The sequence below is a fragment of the Staurois parvus genome, unplaced genomic scaffold, assembly GCF_062004578.1.
Source record: "Staurois parvus isolate SC_StPar_1 unplaced genomic scaffold, SC_StPar_1.0 ptg000727l, whole genome shotgun sequence".
Taxonomy (NCBI): Eukaryota; Metazoa; Chordata; class Amphibia; order Anura; family Ranidae; genus Staurois; species Staurois parvus.
Window position 1 is genome coordinate 799802 of NW_028318523.1, and position 21557 is coordinate 821358.

At 41.1% G+C, this 21557-nt stretch overlaps 1 protein-coding gene across 1 annotated transcript in view; it reads right to left on the minus strand.

The window, feature by feature from the left end:
- TTC7A (tetratricopeptide repeat domain 7A) overlaps window positions 1–21557 on the minus strand; it is a 592416-nt gene that overhangs the window by 133649 nt on the left and 437210 nt on the right. The gene's annotated exons all lie outside the window — the stretch shown is intronic.

The following is a 21557-nucleotide window of genomic DNA, read 5'->3' on the forward strand; positions in this document are numbered from 1 at the left end:
AATCTCACACCTTTTTATGTCTTTATATTCCTGTACTTCCGCATGTTATGATTGGTGATGGATTTTTGCTTGGAAATGCCATTTCATACCTTTGTTTTTCTGTTCTCACACTGCAGTGCTCTCTGCTGGCAGAGCTCAGTAACAGCCACACCCCTCAGTGTCCCCACATAGACTTATTTTATTTATAAGGGGAGGGGGTGTCTGACTGATTCTATCAATGGTAATTACCAAGAGCACTGGGTGTAAAGTGTTACTAAACCCAGGACCCTGCATTCTCTATATCTGGTCTCCCACAGTACATGGAAGTGCAATTATTTTAGTATAATATAAACTGCTAAATATCTTTTCTCATCAGCAGTTAGAGCAGTGTTGTGACTTCAGCAAAGCACTGGTTAAAGCTTGTAGGAGGAGTTTTTTGTGTTGCTCTAGGAGGATGCAGGACCACTGACCCTCTGTCTGGGCAGTGCTGATTGGCCCTGATCACATGCACTCTCCCAAGAAGAAATATAACCTCTCTAGCAATACACACCAAACTGAGCATGTGCAGAGTGACTCCACACAATATGTACTATCAGGAAATAAGAAGGGGACACCGGAAGTAGCGGAGGATCAGAGAACTCAGGATCAAACAGCGTTTTTACACAATGCAAAGGATTAACCCCTTAGGTTCCACAGTGAGTATAACAAGCATGCGTTACTACATATACATACTGATTTTACTGTTGTGGGTTTAGTAACACTTTAACTGTAGAGCCTAGTAGACTGCACAGTCATGTTTAGACACCATGCACAGCTGCAGTAACAGGAAGGGGAAGGCAACCCTAGGAAAATAGATGTTCTTAGTTTCAGTGTCTCGTAACTGCATATCAGTTGCTGTGACTTCACTGGAGTCACCTGAGAAAAAAAAGCCAGCAACATTATAGCCAGTTAGGTTACTAAAATCCTAAGGGCTTGTATACATGGGTGCCATTAGGGTTCATTAACACATGCGGTAGGGACTGCTACTCCTCTGAAAAGTGATCCATTTTCAGATTGCTTTTTAGAGGTGTTTGATAGACAACGAGGAGGCAAAACGTCATCGCATCAGCACCTGTCTTTAACCCCCTAAGTGCCGCACTACCAGTTGCAGCGTGGCCCCATATTATTATTATTATACAGTATTTATAAAGCGCCAATAGTTCGCTTAGCGCTGGACATTACAAAGGGGGACAGAACATGTGATAGAACAATACCAATACAATGCAAAACATGAGGGGATTGAGGGCCCTGCTCTTTCGAGCTTACAATCTAGGAGATGCTTGAATTGGTTACATTCCTGTGCAGTGGTGCCCACCATATATGCAACAGAGGGTTTAAAAGTCATACTAAAGGCAATATAAAAAACAAACAAATAAACATGTTATACTTACCTGCTCTGTGCAGTGATTTTGCACAGAGCAGCCTTGATCCATCTTTTCTTGGGTGCCTCCTTCCTGCACAGTGCCCCTACAGCAAGCAGCTTGCTATGGGGGCACCCGAGTAGGCTCACTCCTGAGCAGCTGCCCTGTGTATCCATTCACACTCAGAGCCTCGGCTCTGCCCTGCCTTCTCTCTCTCCTCATTGGCTCACTGGCTGTGATTGACAGCAGCGGCTCAGCCAGTGAGGAGGGAGAGTCCCTGGAGAGTTGAGGCTCTTGTACACATCTCTAGATCACGATGGGGCTCAGGTAACCATAAGGGGGACTGCTGCACACAGAAGGTTTTTTACATTCATGCATAGAGCTGTAGTTGTTCAATAATGAAATGAATCCTCAAAAATACAACTTGACTAATAATTGTGCACACAGTATACATTCAATGCTGGAACTGCATTTCAGCCGAAAGCACCCTGTCTATATATACAGCAGGTATTGGCAGAAGTCCTCTGGGACCTAAAGGACTGATTCAAGTGTTCAGGATCAAGTCTTTTGACTTTCATAGCCTCCCTGTTAACAAGGGGAAAACTGAAATCCCTTTATGTTACTACCAAAGCACACATTGGCCCTTAGGCTCCAAACCCTTGTCAACATCGGACCCACTTCACATACTAGGCCATGCACAGAACATTGTGTTCTTGTAAAATAACCCGCCATCATTGGACTGATGAAAGAACTTGAAAAGCCAGTTTTTGCGCAGGCTTCATGATGACAGATTTAGAAATATCTACTTAGAAAGCTTTACATATTTTGTCTGATGCGGACTCTTGATCTGAGTGTCAGAGTGAACCCTACATACAGGGGCAGACTGACAACTCATGGGGCTCCCGGGCAATAGGAGATCATGGGGCCCCGTGTCCTTGCCCAAACTCAAAAAAGCCTATGAAAAAAGGTACCAGGGGCATCTTATGGGGCCCACTACTGACCCCGGGCCCTCCCGAGTTTCCAAATGGTCAGTCCACCCTTGCCCACATATTGAGATGAAAGAGTTGCTGCCGTGTGCCTGGCCATGTGTAGACAGTACATGCGAACAGCTCATGATTGTGCCTAGCAGCATCAAATAGGACAGCCCTGGAGATTATTACATTCCATTTATCTACAGGGCTTTATCATTTCATACTGCTGTGCACACTCAGGACCTGGGAGACAGCGCCTGTTATCCGAACGTGGTAAGGAAGTTACACGGCATCCACTTGCAGACCTCAGGCGGCCTCTCCACAGTCATCTGACAGATAGAAATGTTTATTCTAAAGCAGAACTACACTCTCTCCATTACAGGAACTGTTTATAATCCTTATGCCGCTAGCATTAGTCAATAGATAGGAAGGTATATTATATTTACTTGTTTTAAACTTTTTTTTTTCTTCAGTTGCTTCCTGGATTCTGGCTTAGGCCAAAATGATATCATACATCCCAGGAGTCTGTATGGGCATTTTTCTTTCTTTCTTTTCTTTCATTTGCAGGAGGGGCTTTCTCAGCTAAGAACACCCACTTGCCTGCATGCACGAGCTAAGGGCAGATGGATTCCAGGAAGTAAATGCTACATCAGGGGTGTCAAACTGGCGACCCTCCAGCTGTTGCGAAACTACAAGTCCCATCATGTCTCTGCCTTTGGGAGTCATGCTTGTAACTGTCAATCTTGCAATGCCTCATGGGACTTGTAGTTTGGCAACAGCTGGAGGTCTGCCAGTTTGACACCTGTGTGCTACATGAATCATCTGCCTTTACTCAAGGTGGCTGCAGCTATACATATATATTTGATACATATGTGACTTTAAAAGTGAGGTAAAGAAACCTAAATAGAAATCAGCATATTCATTTCTATAACATCCCACCCATACATGTCAAAGAAATGTTCATTTCTATGGAAAACATCTTTTCGGTAATAGGGGGCCCTGTGCCTCTTATAGTCGCTCTAATAGATGGACTTAAAGTAGAACTTCACTCTCTCAATCAAAATGATCTATTTTGAATCCTTATGCTCTTAGCATTGGTAAATAGATAGGAAGGTACCAGGGGCAGACTGACTATTCGGGTACTCGGGCACTGCCCGAGGGCCCGGGGTCAGTAGGGGGTCCCCTAAGTTGCCCCTGGTACCTTTTTTATAGGCTTTTTTGGGTGTGGTTTGAGTGTGGGCAAGGACACAGGGGCCCCATGATCCCCTATTGCCCAGGAGCCCCATAGGTTGTCAGTCCACCCAGGGAAAGTACATTATATTTACTTGTTTTAATTTTTTTTACATTTCTTTAGTTGCTTTCTGGTTTCTGCCCTAGGCAAAAATGATGTCATACATCCCAGAAGCCTTCATGGGAGGAGGGGCTTTCTCAGCCACACACACCCTCCTGCCTGCATGCCTGAGCTAGGACAGATGGATTGCAGGAAGTAAATGCTACATGAATCATCTGCTCTTATGCATACAGACAAAAGAGTGTGCTTAGCTTTGAAAGCCCCTCCTCCAGATGAAAGAAAAAAAATACCAATGAAGACTCCTGGGATGTAGGATATCATTTTGGCCTAGGTCAGAAACTAGGAAGCAACTGAAGAAATGTAAAAAAAAACAAAACAAAACAAAACAAAAAAAAGTTTAAAACAAGTAAATAGAATATACCTTCCCATCTATGAAGTAATGCTAAAAGTAGAAGGATTATAAATAGTTCATGTTGATTGAGAGAGTTTAAATGATACGCAGGGATATGGACATGATCAGCACCCACTGGCGGAATGAATGTTCTCAATGTATATGTTGAGTCACCTTTACTGAATGCCATTACTTACTGAGTGCCAACAAGGTTACAGATGACAGAGTAAACCTTGTAGTGAAACATTTTGTCTGAGGGTGTGTTCCATGTGTGAAATGCATTAGTTGCCAAATTCTATTCAGAAAGAAACACTTGATTTGTAGGCTTTCTCGAAAGACATTATACAAATCGCCCAGACCTCTGGGTCAATGCCACTCTTACATGCCATGTCTGCCAGTGAATGGCTCAGACTACTAATACATCACATGACTGATGCCTCTGAATATCTTCCTGTGGCCAGTACAGTTCCAGGTTATATCATACAAATGTGCTGTGTACTGTATATACAGGGGTTGGCCAAAATTATGGAAACAACAGGTAAAAGAACACAACTGTTACCTAATAAGTTGCTGGACCGCCTTTGGCATCCAAGACGACCTAAAATGTCCTGGGAATTGACAAATGTAAGTCTTGGATGGTGGAGAATGGAATCAGATACCAATCTTCATTAAAAAAATGTTCCAGTTCTTGCAGAGATACCGGAGGCGGACAATCAGCCTGAAGCTTGTTCTCTAAAACTGGCTCTATGATATCGAGGTCCAGCGACTGCAGCACTCAGGGAAGGTGTGAGACTTCATCTGCAGGCTCATCAAACCACGATTTGACAACACCAGCTGTGTGAATCGGAGCGTTATCATCTTGGTAAATGGCGCTGTATTCAGGAAACAATGTCTGCACCATGGGGTGTACATGGTCGGCCAATATTTGCATAGTCGCTGGCAGTGACTCTACCTTTCAAGGTGATGATGGGGACTGCAGAATACCAAAATATGGCTTCCCAAACCATGATTGTGCCACCACCATGCTTTACAGTTGGCCAAGGCAGTCCTGGTGGTAAGCTTGGGAGGACGGCATCTGCCACGCGAAAACACGTGCGGTGGTTGGGAATAGAGTGAAGCTCAATTTATTGGACCATATTACAGTCTTCCATTCATCAATAGTCCACGATTTATGGGTGTTGCCCCACTCTCCCCTTCTGAGCATTAATATCAGTTACTAGTAGTTTGGCAATTGCAGCTCATCCATGAATGTTTTGCTTATGGAGTTTCCTTTGCACAGTTTTTGTAGACAGGGGCTTTGGAAGACTGAGATTGAGCTCTACAGTCACTCTTGCAGCAGTTGTTTTCTTATTCCGGGTCACAATCCTGCGCAACGTCCTTTTCTCTCTTTCGGTCAGTTGACCATGTCAACTGCATTTATGCTCATCAGATTACATTTTCTTGGGAACTGTATAAGCTAGGTGTCTCATCACACAGCGGAAGCAAAAGAATGTTACGTCACTCCTGCTTTCAACGCAAAACTTGTCACTTTCACACCTGTAAATCATGTAGTGTTTTGTTTCCATACCATATTTTTGTTCAACATACATATATATATTTTACTGTGTGTGTGTGTGTGTATATTGTAATACTGCTCAGAGTGTGGGCGCGAGCAGTGAGCTTCCAATTACCGGCAGAATAAAGTGGAATAGGGGACAGAGCCCTGCATGACAGCGGAGGGTCTACTACGCAGAGTTTGACCAGATCTTGTCCTTGATGAATCCTGGAACCATACCTTAAGAGGGGTTATCTCTTACATGCGCATATTGGTTGTGCATCTGGTGAGTGCACAATCTTTTATCAGTTTTGGATATCACCACATATCACTTTTTGATTTTCACTACGTGTCAACAGGGATCCATCTGATCCTTCACCTCACCTAACTCACTGGGAGATTGTGAACTATATTTGTGTGACATATTGAGACTCATAAGGGGCAATATAACTATACCCGACCTGCGTTTTGCAGTGACATATTCTTGCACTTTGATATTTTTGCATGTTTTAATGTACAAGCGCTGCACTTTCTTTATATGTGTGTATATATACAGTTGCAAGAAAAAGTATGTGAACCTCTTGGGATTACGTGGAGTTTCGCATGAATTGGGCATAAAATGTGCTCTGAACGTCATCTAAGTCACAACAATAGAAGAACACAGTCTGCCGAACATAATACTACACAAACATTAGATGTTGCCATAGTTTAATTGCATATAACATGTAAACATTCACAGTGCAGGGAGGAAAAATTATGTGAACCTTTGGACTTAATAACTGGTTGACCCTCCTTTGGCAGCAATAACCTCAACCAAACGTTTCCTGTAGTTGCAGACCAGACCTGCACAACAATCTGGAGTAATTTTGGATCACTCCTCTTCACAAAACTGTTTCAGTGCAATATTCTTGGGATGTCTGGTGTGAATCGCTTTCTTAAGGTCATGCCACAGTATTTCAATCGAGTTGAGGTCAGGACTCTGACTGGGCCACTCCAGAAGGCGTATTCTGTGCTGTTGCAGCCATTGTTTTGTTGAATTACTTGTATGCTTTGGGTCATTGTCCTGTTGCATCACCCATCCTCTGCGGAGCTTCAGTTGGCGGACAGATGGTCATACGTTTTCCTGCAAAATGTCTTAATAAACTCTGGAATTAATTTTCCCATCAATGACAACAATCCGTCCAGGCCCTGAGGCAGCAAAACAGCCCCAAACCATGATGCTCCCTCCGCCATGTTTTACAGTAGGGATGAGGTTTTGATGTTGGTGTGCTGTGCCTTTTTTTCTCCACACATAGTGTTGTGTGTTCTTCCCAAACAACTCAATCTTGGTTTCATCTGTCCACAGTATATTTTGCCAGTAGTGCTGTGGAACATCCAGGTGCTCCTTTGCAAACTTCAAACGTGCTGCAATATTCTTTTTGGACAGCAATGGCTTCCTCCGTGGTGTCCTCCCATGTACTCCATTCTTGTTTAATGTTTTCCTTATTGTAGATGTGTCAACAAAAATGTTAGCATGTGCCAGAGATTTCTGTAGGTCTTTAGCTGACACTCTGGGATTCTTCTTTACCTCATGCAGCATTCTGCGCTGTGCTCTTGCAGTAATTTTTACAGGACGACCGCGCCTAGGGAGAGTAGCAACAGTGCTAAACTTTCTCCATTTGTAGACAGTCTGTCTTACCGTGGACACATGAACATCAAGGCTTTTGGAGATACTTTTGTAACCCTTTCCAGCTTCATGCAAGTCAACAATTGTTGATCATAGGTCTTCTGAGAGCTCTTTTCTGCAAGGCATGGTTCACATCAGACAGTGCTTCTTGAAACCAGTAAATCCAAAACAGGTGTGTGTTTTTTAAGGGCAGGACAGCTGTCAGCAACACATCCAATATCATCACACTGATTGGAGTCAAGGTTGGCTCACTCCTGGCTCCAATTAGCTCTGGGAGAAGTCATTAAGCTAGGGCCTCACATACTTTTTCCTCCCTGCACTGTGAATGTTTACATGTTATGTGCAATTAAACCATGGCAACATCAAATGTTTGTGTAGTATTATGTTCAGCAGACTGTGTTCTTCTATTTTTGTGACTTAGGTGACGTTCAGAGCACATTTTATGCCCAATTCATGCAAAACTCCACGTAATCCCAAGGGGTTCACATACTTTTTCTTGCAACTGTATATATATATATATATATATATATATATATATATATATATACATACACGGCTCAAAAAATTAAAGGAACGCTTTTATCTATACTGATATGGACTGCCCCATCGTTTGATGGAAATGAAAATTATCAACCTACAAACCTACAACCTACAAAGGACTGAATCCAAAGACACCCAGAAAATCAAAGTGAAATAATGATGCAGCAGGCTCATCCATTTTGCTGAAATTTTATTGCAGCAACTCAGAATGGTCCTCAGTGGTTTGTATGGCCCCCACGTGCTTGTATGCATGCCTGGCAACGTCGGGGCATGCTCCCAATGAGACGACGGACGGTCAGAGGTGTTCTATTGGATTTAGGTCAGGTGAGATTGGGGGACATGCAATAGTATCAATTCCTTCATCCTTCAGGAACTGCTTGCATACTCTCGCCACATGAGGCCGGGCATTGTTGTGCACCAGGAGGAACCCAGGACCCACTGCACAAGTGTAGGGTCTGACAATGGGTCCAAGGATTTCATCCGAACACCTAATGGCAGTCAGGGTGCCATTGTCTAGCCTGTAGAGGTCTGTGCATCCCTCCATGGATATGCCTCCCCAGATCATCACTGACCCACCACCAAGACGGTCATGCTGAACGATGTTACAGGCAGCATAATGTTCTCCACGGCTTCTCCAGACCCTTTCACATCTGTCACATGTGCTCAGGGGGAACCCGCTCTCATCTGTGAAAAGCACAGAGTGCCAGTGGTAGACCTGCCAATTCTGGTGTTCAATGGCAAATGCCAATCATGCTCTATGGTGTCAGGCAGTGAGCACAGGGCTCACTAGAGGACATTGGGCCCTCAGGCCACCCTCATAAAGTCTGTTTCTGATTGTTTGGTCAGAGACATTCACACCAGTGGCCTGCTGGAGGTCATTTTGTAGGGCTCTGGCAGTGCTCATCTTGTTCCTCCTGATCGGTTAAGGATCTTCTATGGCGCTGTCCAGCTCTGCTAGAGTAACTGCCTGTCTCCTAGAATCTCCTCCATGCTCTTGAGACTGTGCTGGGAGACACAGCAAACCTTCTGGCAATGGCACATATTGATGTGCCATCCTGGAGGAGTTGGACTGCCTGTGCAACCTCTGTAGGGTCCAGGTATTGCCTCATGCTACCAGTAGTGACAATGACCCTAGCCCAATGCAAAACTATTGAAAAACAGTCAGAAAAGATGAATAGGAAAAAAATGTTCATTTCTGTTTTGGGGGTCACCTCATTGTTGCCCATCTAGTGCACCTGTTGTTAATCAGTTTCAGCTGCGTTGGTGTTAATGATATTAACAACCCCCTCTGCTACTTAACTGACTAGATCAATAACCCAGGAATTTCATTGACTTGATGCTATACTCTGATTAAAAAATGTTCCTTTAACTTTTTTGAGCAGTGTATATACAGTGCTTTTATATATTTATATATATATATTTATATATATATATATATAAAATGAAATCTCTATACTAACTGTGCATCCAAGTGAAACATCCATCAGCCACAGCTGCGTATCAAAGTGAAAAATGCAATATTATTAAAGTGTCCCAAAAGTTAGTGCACCATTAAGAAAGCATGAATCTTAAAATCAATGTCCATATAAAAGTGCATTGCATGTAACACGATCCATCCATCCACGATCGATCTTCAACTCACAATCCAATAGTGCATTTCAATGCAACTTCCACTGCCCCCTGTGGGTATGCTCTCACCTCAATGGTTCAAAAAGTCTTTTTAGCACAAGTCCCCTTTAAAAATGGGAACAGATATGATTGCAGAAATGATTTAATGCAACTCCATACAAGGACCTTAGGCAGATGATAGGCTCAAAGGAAACTAAAAATAGTGCATAATGCACTCCGTATAACTAAAAAATATTCTTAAAAACACACACTATATTGCCAAAAGTATTGATCGGCCTGCCTTTACACACACATGAACATTAATGGCATCCCAGTCTTAGTCCATAGGCCTTAATATTGAGTTGGCCCGCCCTTTGCCGCTATAACAGCTTCAACTCTTCTGGGAAGGCTGTCCACAAGGTTTAGGAGGGTGTCTATGGGAAGGTTTGACCATTCTTCCAGAAGAACATTTGTGAGGTCAGGCACTGATGTTGGACGAGAAGGCCTGGCTCACAGTCTCCACTCCCATTCATCCCAAAGGTGTTCTACCAGGTTTAGGTCCAGACTCTCTGTCAGACCAATCAAGATTCTCCACCCCAAACTCGCTATCCCTTGTAAAAGCAATAAAGTTAATTAAAAAAAAGATGAAAGAGACAGTGTAAAAATAGTTTTAGATAAAATAATGATAAAAAAATGCATCCTCTCCCCCCCTGCTTGTGCACAAATGAGTATGCATACGTAAGTCCCATACGCATATGTAAACAGTGATCGCATCACACAGACGAGGTATTGTGAACGTCAGAGCAAAAGCAATAATTATAGCAACAGACCTCTTCTGTAACTTTAAACTGGTAACCTGTAAAAAGTTTTAAAGTGTAGTCTATGGAGAATTTTAAGTACCGTAGTTTGGCACCATTCCACAGGCAGTTTAAAAGCGTGACATGTTAGGTATCTACTTACTCGGGGCAACATAATCTTTTACATTTTACCAAAAATTGGGTATTAGATAAAGGACAGATGAAAGTGTGGACACATGTGGAACCCTCGTACGTTTTGATCGAAGACTGAGTGTGCAAATGGCAGAAGATTTGAGCACGAACAGGGAAACGTCTACAAAGATGGTGTCTCAAATCCTGACAGAAGATCAGAAAGAACATTGTCTTTACATTGCATCCAATCCTTTGAAGATCAAACATTTTTTTTTTATAGTCCATTCCAGGAATTAAATAGCCACACCAATATATATGGAATGGACTTTAGAAAATGTTTTTGTTTTTAATATTCTTTATTATTCTTTATTATGTATACCTTGCTAGTGCTGAGAAAATATCCCTCACATCATTACACCACCACCACCAGCCTGAACCGTTGATACAAGGCAGGATAGATCCATGCTTTCATGAAGTTTACACCAAATTCTAACCCTACCATTTGAATGCTGCAGCAACCGGTTTGCCCATTCTCCTTTGACATCAACAAGGCACTTTCATCCAGACAACTACCGCTCACTGGATGTTTTCTCTTTTTCGGACCATTCTCTGTAAACCCTAGAGATGGTTGTGTGTGAAACTCCCAGTAGATCAGCAGTTTTCGACAAGCCCGCCTGGCACCAACAATCATGTCACGTTCAAAGTCACTTAAATCCCCTTTCTTCCCTATTCTGATACTCAGTTTGAACTTCGGCAAGTCGTCTTCACCATGTCTAGATGCCTAAATGCATTGAGTTGCTGCCATGTGATTGGCTGATTAGCAATTCGTGTTACCAAGCAATTGAAACAGGTGTACTTAATAAAGTGGCCAGTGAGTGTATAAATAAATAAATCATTGTTATATACACACACACACACCGGTGTGTGTGTGTGTGTATATATATATATATATATTATATATAAAAAAAATTTTATTAGATTATTAGAAGTATCTTTTACATAAAGGTATTCATTGAAGAGAACATACATGGATTCCACGCTTTACAGTTCTGATTTTTATTCATCCTCACACCCAGTAACAGGTTGTCAAGCCTTCACCATCTCCCTCTCCCAGTCCCTGCTCGGTTACAGGACTTGCAGCTTGATTAGCTCCCACGAGTCAGCATGCTGAGATCAATGTGAAAGGAGCTTCTGACAGTGACATGAAATTCTTAATGTGCATTATTCACCATTCACAAGGTGTGAGAAACATAAGGGGAACCAAGTGCATTGCTTAGTGAGGCTCCAGATATTCATGTGGGTCATCAGAAAGTAAAATTCAGCTGTCTCCATTGATTTTTCAGCATCTATTTGCCCTGATCCTCTTCCCCTCATTGCATGCTATCATTTTACATTAGAGGTAGGGAAATAATTGGTGTGGCGCTGATGCCTTCCTGTCTTCAGAACAAAAGAATTCTAATGAGAAGTGTCAGGCAGTTCAAAATATGGATCAAAACGCTGAGCTATTGAAGGATTCAACAGAGCCAGGTCTATAATAAGGGTAGTGTACCCAGAGTTTGTTACAGAGATAAAAACTACTAAGGGATCATTTACCAAACATAACCAATAAAAATGATCAAAAACCTGCAAAATCTATGCCCCTCAGAAATTTAATGTTTGTCCATTTAAAATAAACGAAAAAAAAAAAAATCCATCTATACCATGATAGGGTTAGAACTTATCCTCATAACAGATCCTAGCAAAAAAAAATTAAGTACAATAAACCATCCACTCTCCATTATATTACAGAACTTTTAGGTATTATCTAGAAGTATCTACAACCTGGACCATGATGTAAATCCTGGCGCCTGTTCAGTTCTTGGCTGTGTTAGAAAATAGATGAAGCCCCATTCACACATGTACACTCATATGGAAGAAAAATATATTTGAAATATATTTTAAAAATATTCTTCCCAAATATATTATTGCCATATATTTGAAATGCTACAACTTTGATCATATTCAATATATTTCAAAATATAGTTCAATAAATATATATATATATATATATATATATATCTCATGTTGAAATGCATTTTTATTACAAAATATATGAAAAATATTTTTAAAATACATTTCAAATATACTGTATGTCTTTAAAACTACAAATCTACATTTTTGGAATGCATTTACAAATATATGTAAAGATATATGCTAAAATGACTTTTTTATATTTAAAAAAAATCTGAAGAATATATTTTAAAAATATAAAAAAATTTTAATATATTCTTCAGATTTTTTAAAAATATATTTTCCTCAGATTTTTTTTAAATATAAAAAAGTAATATTAACATATATCATTTATATTTGTAAATGCATTCCAGAAATGTAGATTTTGAATTTTTAAAGACATACAGTATATTTGAAATGTAATTTAAAAATATTTTCAACATGCAATATATATATATATATATATATATATATATATATTGCATGTTGAAAATATTTTATATATATATATATATATACACACAGGTGAAACTCGAAAAATTAGAATACCGTGCAAAAGTTCATTTATTTCAGTAATGCAACTTAAAAGGTGAAACTAATATACGAGATAGGCTCATTACATGCAAAGCAAGATAGTTCAAGCCGTGATTTGTCATCATTGTGATGATTATGGCTTACAGCTCATGAAAACCCCAAATCCACAATCTCAGAAAATGAGAATATTGTGAAAAGGTGCAATATTCTCGGCTCAAAGTGTCCCACTCTAATCAGCTAATTAAGCCATAACACCTGCAAAGGGTTCCTGAGCCTTTAAATGGTCTCTCAGTCTGGTTCAGTAGGAATCACAATCATGGGAAAGACAGCTGACCTGACAGCTTTTTTTTTTTAAATTTAAATATTTATTCATTTTCCATATAAAATACATTTTCCATCATTACTCTCATATAACATACAAAACCATCAATTATATCCCTTTCTATCTTTATTCCCATTACCCCCCCCCCCCCCCTCACCTATCTAATACCCCCACCCACCCTGAAAACCCAACCCCCCACAAATAAAACCACCCACTCTGCATTTCTCCATTACATCTTTTCCTAAGTAAGGGGTACTTTCACATATCCCACTCTACTACTTCATATATTTCACCTTGGGTGCAAAATCTTCCCATTTTCCCCACCTCCTGTAATATAACCCCATCTTGTCTTCTTGCCTATAATACAGTTTCTCCATCCTACATATCTGGTTCACTCTTTCCACCCAATCCTCTTCTCTCGGCACCTGTGAGCTATGCATTCAGATAGTACCATATACCTGAATCATTGTATTTGTTCACTGATAGCTCTGTACTATGTAATAGACACAACTCTGGATCCAATCCTATCTTTATCCCAGAGATTATCCCAATTAAGTGAACCATTATCTCCCAAAAACCTTGAATCTTTGGGCACTCCCACCATATGTGATATAACGTACCTATCTTTCCACACCCCCGCCAACACTCTGGTGTATTCTCCCCACTCATCTTATATTCAACGTTCGGTACAATGTGCCATCTTGTTAAACACTTATAGTTTACCTCCACCTCTCTCATGCTTACATTCTCATGTGTTAGTCTATATATTTTCCTCTGTTTGTCTTCATCTATCTCTATTCCCAAATCCCTTTCCCATTTTACTATGTACATTGGCTTTGTGTGTGTGTCTAACTCAGTGAGCATCTTATACACTTTTGCTGTGCCCCGTTTCCCATCTCCACCTGATTCCAACAACCTCTCAAACAAATTCCAATCCTTTCTCAATCTCAAAGGTTTCGGAAGACTCCCGACAAAGAGTTTTAATTGGTGATATCTCCACTCGTCTATCTTAATGAAAAGCTCCCTTTTGTCCTTTTTCAAATCCTTAAGTGTTCTCAATTCCTGCCCTTCCATAATATCCCTCAGTTGAATATCCTCCTTTTTAAACCATTTTCCTGTGCTCTCCTCCCTACCTAGAGGGAAATACTCTGTGTTCCTCAGTGACATTAATTGTGAATTAAAATCCCATTTCATAAGCTTGTGCAGTTTATCCCAAACCTTTAAAACATTTAATGTATAAACACTCGTGGCATCTTTTAATCCTCTATATTGTCCTGGTACCCATATGATTTTACTCGTTAACTCCGCTTAATTCATTTCCAATCTTGACCCATCTTTTCCCTTCTGGATTGTGTGTCCAGTCATAAATTCTTGCTAGAACTACTGCTCTATAATACCACTTAAAATCTGGCACTCCCAATCCTCCCTTCTCTTTATTTCTACTCATCAAATCATAAGATATTCTAGGTTTTTTTATTTTTCAATATATATCTTGTTAACATCTTTTTAATTACCTTGAAAAAGACCTCCGGAAGTTTAATTGGGATCATCTGGAATTTATATAGGATTTTAGGTACAATTATCATTTTTATCAGGTTTATGCACCCTATCCAAGACGGGTTACCTCCTCCCAATTTCTTTAGTTCCTCCTTAATCTCGTTTAAAAGTGAGGTATAATTTGATTTATACAAGTTCGTATATGAAGCAGTGAGTTTAACCCCTAGATATTTTATCTCTCTATCTTTCCATATAAAAGGGAATTCTTAGTGTATCTTTTCTTTTTCACTATTTGGAAGATTTACATTTAAGATCTCAGTTTTTGTTGGGTTGATTTTCAAACTTGATAGCTCCCCATAATACTTTAAGCTCTTCATTAAATTTGGGAGTGTTATCCTAGGATTTCCCACATAGAACAGCAGGTCGTCCGCAAAGGCTGCCACTTTATGTTCAATTCCTCCTATCTGTATTCCTTTTATGTCCATATTTTTCCTAATTGTTGCCAGTAAAGGTTCCAATGATAATAAATACAACAATGGGGACAGTAGGCATCCCTGTCTTGTTCCATTTGACATCCCAATAGGTTCCGACCTCTCTCCGTTAACCAAAAAACCGCGGAGGGCTCTCTATACAATTTTCCTATCCACTCTCTCATTCTAACTCCCAGTCCTAGAGTCTCCAGGGTGTCCATCATAAAGCTCCAATCTACTCTATCGAATGCCTTTTCAGCATCGATTGAAAGCACCACCGCCGGAGTTTTCCCCTTCCTAGCTTTCTGGATAAGCAACAGAGTTCTCAACCCATTGTCTCTACCCTCCCTCCCTGGTACAAATCCCACCTGGTCCTCCTGGATCCATTCTGGCATTAAATCTTTCAACCTATTTGCTAAAACCTTTGCATATAACTTAGTGTCTATGTTCAAAAGTGAGATTGGTCTATAGCTAGAGCACTGAGAAGCATCTTTATCTTCCTTTTGAATAAGCACCACATGGGCCTTTAACGATTCTCGCCTCATCTCCATCTCCCCACCCAGGGCGTTCATATATTTCTTCAATTTAGGTATTAACAATTCACTATATTTTTTATAGTACCTCACAGTATAACCATCTGGGCCTGGGCATTTCCCCGTCATGGTACTTTTTAATGCTATTTTTATTTCCTCTTGCGTAATTTCTAAATCAAAGGAATTCAATTGATCTTCACTTAACTTCGATAGTCCTGCATTTTTTAGATATACCCTTCTTTTTTCTCTACTCGCATTTCCACTTTTATTTACTGAATCCTGGGAAGTAATATTATACAGCTTGCTATAATATTCTTTAAACACCTTGGCGATCTCTTTAGTAGAATAAACCGTTTCTCCCTTGGGGTTTCTTATTTTTTTTATATAATTCCTGTTTTTATTTTTCCTCAAGGCTCTCATTAAATATTTTCCTGGTCTATCTCCCCATCTATACCTCTCACTTGCCACTTTATTAAAAACTCTTCTCGTCTCCTCTTCCATCAGTATCTCTAGTTCTTCTTCTTTCTTTTTTGTTATCTTCTGTCTTATCTCTTTTGTTATTCTATTTTTATGTATCTGCTCCAGGTCAAATATTTCTTTTAACAGCCCAGTATGTTTCTCTCTTCTTTCCCCTTTCTTTTTTGCACCGGACGCGATCAATATACCTCTTATGTAGGCCTTATGGGACTCCCATACTGTAGCCACCGACACTTCCCCTGTCTTGTTCTCCTGAAAAAATCTTTCAATCTCTTCCCTAATCTTCTGATCAATCTCCTGATCCAGGAGAAGAGCCTCATTTAACTTCCATCCTATACCACCTGTCAACCGCCTCCCCCACCCCAATTTCATTGTAACAGGGGCATGATCTGAGAGAGACATTGCCTCTATTTCTACTTTAGCCACCATCTCAATAAGTTGATGGTCAACCAATATATAGTCCAATCTCGAGTACATCTCATGTGCATTAGAGAAGAAGGTATAGTCTCTCTCTTTTCCATGTATTATTCTCCAAATATCCACCAGTTGGCACTCATGCATCACCTTCTTTAAAGTTCTCAGAGACCTACCTCCCTCTCGCTGTGCAGAAGAGGTCGTATACATTTGTGGATCCATACAGAAATTCAAGTCCCCTGCCAGTATCAAACGTCCCTTTTTGAAGGCCATCAGTTTTCTCAAAACACCTTTCAGATATAACTCCGGTCTCTTATTTGGGCAATAAATATTCGCAATTGTACATTCCATCTCTTGCAATCTACCTTTCAAAAACAAAAATCTCCCCTCAGGATCTATTTCTCTCTCCTCCAGCTCCAGCCTTATGTTTTTTGCAAACCCTATTGCTACTCCCTTAGCTCTCTTAATTGGGGAATCTGCATAAACATATGTAGTGTAGTTTCTAGAATTAAACTTAATATTTGACTTAATCTCAAGGTATGTCTCCTGCAAAAAGACCACCGAAGCTTCTCTATGTTGCAACTCTTTGAATAGCTTAAATCTCTTCCCAGGACAATTCAACCCATTTACATTATAGGTTATAAACCGTAAATCTTCGATACTTCTTGTATCTCTATTTTTCTACTCATTTTCCTCTTTTCCACCCTCAATTCCCTTATACTTCCCTTCGATATGCAGAGTGTTAACTTTAACACCCCCTCCCCATTCCCTCCTACCCACCCTCCCCTGTTACTCCCTTCCCCTCCCACTCCCCTCCCATCCCAATACCCACACACTCACTACCCCGCTACTCATTTCCCAGACCATTCCCCCCCACCCCCCTCCCAATACCCCCTATTTTTACTACACAACCCATTTTTAGGCCTCTAATTTGCCTACTAATCATTTGTGGTCCCATACCCACTTTTGATTTAAACCTTAGGGCTCAACTCCGCCCATGAACGGCTGTCCCTCCTTCCAACCTTCCCAATTATCCTCTATCTATCTATTTAGTCCTATAAATTTTCACAGTGCCCTTAAAAACGGATCTCCAAAGGAAACGCCATAGGAAGGAAGAGGTAGAGAGGGGAGAGAGAAAAAAAAAAACCACACACTCCCCCACTCCTCCTTACTTCCCCCTTCTAACAGTCTGCCAATCCTCCTTTCCCTCAACTCCTATTGCTCCCTCTTCTTCCCACCCAGTAATCTCTATTCTATGCAAATCTAGTCTATCACAGAAGTCTCTCAAGTCCTCAGGATATCTCAAATAAGCTGTAACTCCATTCTTCCATCCGATTAGACACGCTGGAGTGCCCCATCTATAGTGTACATTCCGTTCTCTCATCTGCTCTAGCAGGGGTTTCAAAGATCTCCTTCTCCACATAGTCTCAGGTGATAGATCCGCAAAAATCTGAATGTTTATTTCTCCATACTTAATAATTGTTCTTCCTTTGATCTTTCTCCAAATCTCTTCCTTATCCCCATACTTGTACAATTGAACAATTATATCTCTTGGTTTTTCCTTCTCGTTTCCTTGGTAAAACTTTCCTGTTCTAAAAACTCCATCCAATTTAACTAACTCTGTTTCAGGTCTGTCCATTATGGAGTTTAAAATTTTACAAACTAATTCTTGCAGTTCTTCCCCTTTAAAGATTTCTGGGATTCCTCGTATCCTAAGGTTGCTTCTCCTATCGATTCTCTTGTACTTCCATCTTATACAGCAATTTTTTCTGAGTTTTCCCAATGATAATTATCTTTTTTTCTAAATCTGAAATATTTTGGGCCTGATTTTTAACTTTTCCCTCCATATCCTCCATTCTCAGTAACAAATGCTCCAAATCCTTCCGTATAGTTGTCATTTCTTGCTTTATAGCTTTTTCCAGATTTTTAAACATTTCTGCTATTTCTTTTTTATTCGGTACTTGTGAATCACTTTCCGGATCTTTCCTCTCTATGTTTTCAATCATTTGTTGGCTGATACTGTTCAGTCCCAACGATAGTCTAGGGCTGTTTTCCAGGCTAATTTCCATCTCCCTTTTTTCACTTCCACCTTGGGACCTTTCTGGAGTCACATTTCCCTGGGACGTATATTTTTTAATCGTACCCGTTTGGGACCCTTTAAGCCCACTTCCTTTAGCGCTTTTATTCTTCATATCTTCTGTAGCTTATTCTTTTTTACCAGACCAGGGGGAGACTTTTAGAATATATATTAGGAAGCCAGTATTGATCTGTTCGTTATCCGTTAACACTTTCCTTTCCTATTCTTCTAGGGCCAATTAACCCCTTTTCTTCTTCCACTCCTTCACATCCCCCAGGGAATCTCCCCTTTCTCCCATGCAGAGTGTTTTAACTTATACCCCACAGTCCAAACCCCTATGCAGTTAACCTGGGCCGTTCTCACTCACCCTCCTTCAATCGATTCTCCTGTGAGCTGGCCCCAGTCTGCAGTTATCCGTTTTTCTCTTGGGGGGATTCCTTCAGGGTCTCTTCTTATCTTGTGTGGCCCTCTGTAGGATGATGGCTGACTGCTAATCTGGCTGAACGTAGGGTTAGAGATTAGACCGGCATCTCCCTCTCTTCTCTGGATGCCGGCCGACTTCTCCCCTTCCCAGTACTCCTTCGCGGCTGACCACGTGGTCACACCGCATCACTCCGTCTCCTCGGCAACCCTGCTGCTCCTTCTCGGCTCACTGCAGGCACGTCTCCTGAGGCTCGGGGCCCGCTCACTCTCTGTCCCCTTTACGGCTCCTGCATCTCCCACCAGAGGACCTCTTCACCCAGGCAGGACTCCGCTCTCTGTTCCTGGAAAAGCTCTTAGGGTGGCTGGGACAGAGGTTGTCGGAGAGCACTCACATCGTGCTCTCCTGCACCGCCATGTTCAGGCTCCACCCCGACTGCTGACCTGACAGTTGTGCAGAAAATCATCACTGACACCCTCCATAAGGAGAGTAAGCCTCAAAAGGTAATTGCAAAAGAAGGTGGATGTTCCCAAAGTGCTGTATCAAAGCACATTAATAGAAAGTTATGTGGAAGGGAAAAGTGTGGAAGAAAAAGGTGCACAAGCAGCAAGGATGACTGAAGCCTGGAGAGGATTTTCAGGAAAAGGCCATTCAAAAGTGTTGGGGACTTTCACAAGGAGTGGACTGAGGCTGGAGTCAGTGCATCAAGAGCCACCACACACAGACGGATCCTGGACATGGGCTTCAAATGTCGTATTCCTCTTGTCAAGCCACTCCTGAACAACAAACAACTTCAGAAGAGTCTTACCTGGGCTAAAGAAAAACAAACCTGGTCTGTTGCTCAGTGGTCCAAAGTCCTATTTTCTGATGAGAGCAACTTTTGCATCTCATTTGGAAACCAAGGACCCAGAGTATGGAGGAAGAATGGAGAGGCACACACTGCAAGATGCTTGAAGTCCAGTGTGAAGTTTCCACAGTCTGTGTTGATTTGGGGAGCCATGTCATCTGCTGGTGTTGGTCCACTGTGCTTCATTAAGTCCAGGGTCAATGCAGCCGTCTACCAGGAGATTTTGGAGCACTTCATGCTTCCTTCCGCAGATGAGCTTTAATGGGGATGCTGACTTTTTCCAGCAGGACTTGGCACCTGTGCACACTGCCAAGAGCACCAAAACCTGGTTCAATGACCGTGGGATTACTGTGCTTGATTGGCCAGCAAACTCACCTGACCTGAACCCCATAGAGAATCTATGGGGCATTGCCAAGAGAAAGATGAGAGACATGAGATTGAACAATGCAGAAGAGCTGAAGGCCGCTATTGAAGCATCCTGGTCTTCCATAACACCTCAGCAGTGCCACAGGCTGATAGCTTCCATGCCACGCCGCATTGAGGCAGTAATTGCTGCAAAAGGGGCCCAAACCAAGTACTGAGTACATATGCATGCTTATACTTTTCAGAGGTCCGATATTGTTCTATGTACAATCCTTGTTTTATTGATTGCATGTAATATTCTCATTTTCTGAGATTGTGGATTTGGGGTTTTCATGAGCTGTAAGCCATAATCATCACAATTATGACAAATCACGGCTTGAACTATCTTGCTTTGCATGTAATGAGTCTATCTCATATATTAGTTTCACCTTTTAAGTTGCATTACTGAAATAAATGAACTTTTGCACGATATTCTTATTTTTCGAGTTTCACCTGTATATATTGAACTATATTTTGAAATATATTGAATATGGCCAAAATTGTAGCATTTCAAATATATGGCAATATATTTGGGAAGAATATTTTTAGAATACATTTCAAATATATTTTTCCTCTATGTGTGCAGCCCAGAGCATTAACGCCAACGCATACCATTGCAACAGGAACATACCCAAACCCATGGCTACGCTCCAGACTTTTTCCTCTCATCCAGGGTGCTGGCTACCACAGCCCATCTACATTCTAAATCAAAGTATAAAAAATATAAGCTGCACTCTGAAACTTGGCTCTTCTTTCTGTATTTCATTAGTCAAAACAGAAAAAAAACTGCATAAATAGTAGTCTCCACCCGAAACCTCCTTTCTCGATACATTTCACCACTGCTGGCTTGCTCACAAGGATAGTGGAAGTCCTTGTTAGCAAGCCAGCAGTGGTGAAATGTCAAGGAACGTGGTTTTCGGGTGGAGACAACTATGAATGCAGTTTCTTTCTTTTTTTGACTAATGAAATACAGAAAGAAGAGCCAAGTTTCAGAGTGCGGCTTAGATTTTTTTTTAGGTAACAGTTCAAATGAATGCGTGTTTAGTGCACTATTGTACCATGTGTCAACGTGTGCACTACAGTGCATTGTAGAACCAAGTTTCCTCAACACATGGGTATGAAGTCAGACTGACACAGATCAGCCCCTGCTGCAACCTCTCACCATGTAAGTTACAATGCTGCAGTCAGATAACTGTGGAAGCAGGGGGACAGTAAAACCCCATGGTTCAGCCATGTATTTACCTGCCCCCAACTGCTTCCTCTTA